This window comes from Bidens hawaiensis, unplaced genomic scaffold (genome assembly GCF_021521415.1).
Source record: "Bidens hawaiensis isolate Kalapana, Puna unplaced genomic scaffold, B.hawaiensis_p1.1 tig00023395_1, whole genome shotgun sequence".
Classification (NCBI taxonomy): Eukaryota; Viridiplantae; Streptophyta; class Magnoliopsida; order Asterales; family Asteraceae; genus Bidens; species Bidens hawaiensis.
The window spans coordinates 275,986-280,143 of NW_027493665.1; the positions used below are offsets into that span (position 1 = coordinate 275,986).

At 33.3% G+C, this 4,158-nt stretch overlaps 1 pseudogene; it reads left to right on the top strand.

The window, feature by feature from the left end:
• Positions 1 to 2,119: 2,119 nt before the first annotated feature.
• LOC143567369 (putative pentatricopeptide repeat-containing protein At3g25060, mitochondrial pseudogene) lies at positions 2,120 to 3,935 on the top strand (annotated as a pseudogene).
• The last annotated feature ends 223 nt before the right edge of the window (positions 3,936 to 4,158 follow it).

Consider the following 4,158-nt stretch of genomic DNA (forward strand, 5'->3'; position numbering starts at 1 on the left):
GCTTTATCCTGGTCAGAGCAATCATTGTATTCTTGGATTGCGTCTAGCACATCCATAGATTTTAAATGTCTTTTGACATTTGCTGTCCAAGACATATAATTTTCTCCAGAAATGTTGAGTGCTGGGAATTCGAGTTTTGCTATATTTGACATTTTGTTGCTAAACATAATAGAGCAAATAATAAGATAAATATTAGAATCCATATATATCAATCAACAATGAGATACAATACATTGGTAGAGCTATAAACATATAAAAGAAAAAGAAAATGCCGAAATCTTCAGATGGGAGATTAAAAATTAGAATGAGAAGTAGTATAAGCATTATAGTGACCAACATCAAAACCGGGTGAATCATTTTGAGAATTTTATCTTGGATAAATTTAATAAGAAGAATGTTTGTTGTAAATGAAATGGGGTTAATGATTGGTTATTTATAGTGGAGGTTTATAACCCGTTTATAACGGTTATATTACCGTTTGTGTGTGTGTGTGTATATATAATATATAATATTAATTATTTTAAAGTAAGATAATAAATAAGATATTAAATACAGTTTATTTTATAAAATATATATAATTAGTATGCACAATAATAAGAATAGAATTGTTAGTGTAAATAAATCTAACTTCTAAAACAGTTATCAAATTTTAATAACAATGTTTATACACATTATTGCTATTACTCAGTATATTAGTTAGTATATGTATATGCATAGATATATATCTAATGTACATAATTAAAGAAGTGTTTATGATGCTTATGTAGATACCTTTGTGTCTATTACCTTTCTTGGTTAGGATACAAGCGGCTCGTGCTGATAACGTGTTGTGATATTAGCCCAAACTTTAACAAGCTTATAATATATGAACTTCAAGAAACAAGGAAATATGAGAATATGAGAATTTTTTACTGGATATCAACCTTCGTTCAAATCATTCTATTTATAAGGAAAAAAAAACTACTGTGCAAAAAGTAAAATACCGACAATCTAAACTATTCAATTTTCACTTAAGTGTTCGTGTGAATAAAGGTGTTTGACAATTGTGTCATCCACCAATAATTCATGCATCCACCAATAATTCATAACAAAAACATCATTGTAAAAATCTCCTTATAAGTTCTTAGAGTTAACCAACTATGGTCCTTCTATTTTATCTATATTACACGTTTAGCCCATAAGTATAAAAATTTACACAAAGGTCCTCAATGCACATGAACCGAAATGGATATTGAGTGAGATTGTTACAGGTGATTATTAAGTGATTAATTTTACTAATCTATATCAAAATTGAAGCAGATTTTGAGAAATTATTAAAGGTGATTATAAGGTTTTATTTGCCTTCAAGAAGAATTCAGAATAATTTTAAAAATGTAATCTAAACATAAATGGACCGAGAAATTAATCGATTAAACTTCTTGTTGTAATCTTTTGATTGAATAACATTAGTTAAATTTGAATAACTACCCTGTTATTGCTTAATCTGTTAATGATCTTTTTTCTCTTTCGAGTCTTGTTATTCTAGCTTCGCTCATGTACAAGGGCGGAGCATAACTTTGGGTTTAGAAATGGGTTTTATAGCTTCAGTTCTCTTAATTTGAAAGTTTTTGGGTTTTTTCTTCTAGTATAAGATGAAAAGGAAGGAAAATGTGACTTATTATATTCTTAAAAATGATAAAATAAATAGGTGTAAACTGAAAACACGAATTTACACGCTCACACAATTATCCATCACCCCTTCCCATATAATAAGTTACTAGAAAATTTATTATACTCTTGAAAATGAAAAAATAAGTGGCTTCAAAGTTTGATTTTCAATTTGTATTATTGGTTATGCATTTACTTGATTATTAATTATTTCATTAGTTTGATTATGATGTATATAGGATAGTTTAGTGAATTAGCCTTAATTATGTCATATGATTTCTTTTGTCATTGATTTCTAAAAACTGTTTTTTTTTCTTCTTGGCAGTGATTTTTAACAATGAGATTATTGACACGAACACAGACATAAAAATAATCATGTTTTGATTGCCAAGCTCACTTAAATACATCAAACAAGTTGACATGTTATGTACACTTCATGGTTCATAAACATTCATATTATTAAACCATACATGAATGTTTTACCAAAAGAACATCAAATCCTTATTCCTCAGTTGTAAACACGCATCATCTGTCTCAAAGATCCATGCTTTACTGATAATAACCGGGTACATCACCAACAGCAGGTACACCACACAGCTCATATCATCCTTTGCAAGAACTGGTAATATCAAACATGCCCACAAGGTGTTCGACCAAATGCCCAACAGAAAACTGGACCTTTGGAACGCCATAATAACCGCATACTCTCGTAACAATTGCCCCAATGAAGTAATTAGCCTTTACCATGAACTTAATTTGACTGAAATTAAACCTGACAGCTCCACTTTTACACTGGCAATAAAAGCCTGCACAAGTTTAATGAACTTGGATTTGGGAGAAAAGATACGAAAGCGTGCGGTCGAGTGCGGGTATAAGGACGACGTGTTTGTCGCGTCTTCGGTGTTGAATTTATACGCGAAGGTTGTCGAAATGGATGATGCGTTGAAGGTGTTTGATGAAATGCCTAAACGAGACGTTGTGTCGTGGACTACGATGATTACGGGGTTTGCACAATGCGGGAGGGGTTGGGAAGCGATAGATATGTATCGGTTTATGCGAATGGAAAATATTGTGGGGGATAGAGTTGTGATATTGGGTTTGGTTCAGGCTTGTGCTAATGTTGTAAATGTAAAGTTAGGTCTTTCGGTTCATGCGTATGTTATACGAAGACGTCTTCTTGCAATGGATGTTGTTGTTCAAACTAGTTTAATAGATATGTATGCTAAAACTAGTAACATAGAGCTTGCGTCTCGAGTATTCAAAACAATGGATCACAAGAATATAGTTGCTTGCAGTGCCTTGATTTCTGGTTATGCGCAAAACGGGCTTGCTGGTAACGTGTTTGATTTATTAGTAAACACGCAAACTTTCGGGTTCAAACCGGATTTGGCTTCCATTGTTGGTGCACTTTTAGCTTGTTCACAAACCGTATCTTTAAAACTAGCTAAATCATTACACGGGTATGCGATAAAGACCGTAGCTTTTGATCAGATTCTAGGTACAGCGTTGATCGATGCATACTCGAAATGCGGTTCACTTTGTTACGGACGCTGCCTGTTTGATAAAATGGTTAAAAAAGATTTAATAATGTGGAACGCGATGATTGCTAGCTACGGGATACACGGGCATGGGAACGAAGCGCTAAAAGTTTTCTATTACATGTTAGAAGCAAAAACGAAACCGGACCATACAACTTTTGCTTCGTTGATGTCAGCGTTAAGTCATGCAGGGTTAGTACAAGAAGGAAGGTTATGGTTCAAACATATGGTTTATAAATATAACATTGAGCCGGGTGATAAACATTATGCGTGTATGGCTGATCTTTTGGTGCGTGGGGGGCACGTTGAAGAGGCTTATGATCTAGTTAAACTCGATGAAAACCGAACCAGGGTTAGCGTTTTGGGTTGCGCTTTTGTCTGGATGTTATAACCATGGAAAGTTTTTGATAGGGGAAATGGTGGTTAAGAAGATTTTGGAGTTGAACCCGGATGTTGATACTGGGGTTTATGCTTTGATTTCTAATTTTTATGCTAAGTTAAGAAAGTGGGATGAAGTTGCTAATGTGAGGAATGTAATGAAGAAAAGTGGGATAAAGAAAGTGGCTGGTAATAGTGTTGTGGAAGTGAATGGAATGCTTCATGCATTTGTTATGGAAGATAAGAGCCATTTTGAGTATCAAGAAATCTTGAAAGTTTTGGAAATTTTGGATATTGAGATGACAACATTAGAGGATTAGATGTAATGAAAATCGGGCCGAAAATTGTATCAGTCAAGTGACAATTTTGATCTGTTTACTTGTAAATTTGACGGTGAAGTATATTAAACAGGTTATTATTAAAAGTGGAGAATCGTGGTTCATGACAGGTTAGGTTGACCTATAAACACCAAGTAGTATGTGATTCGTAGGTGGGGAGAAAATTACCCGTTTGAAGCCACCATGAAGAATTCATAACAAGCTCTACATTAGTTTTTTAGCGGATAAACTCAATTTAGATTTAATAGTATATTCCA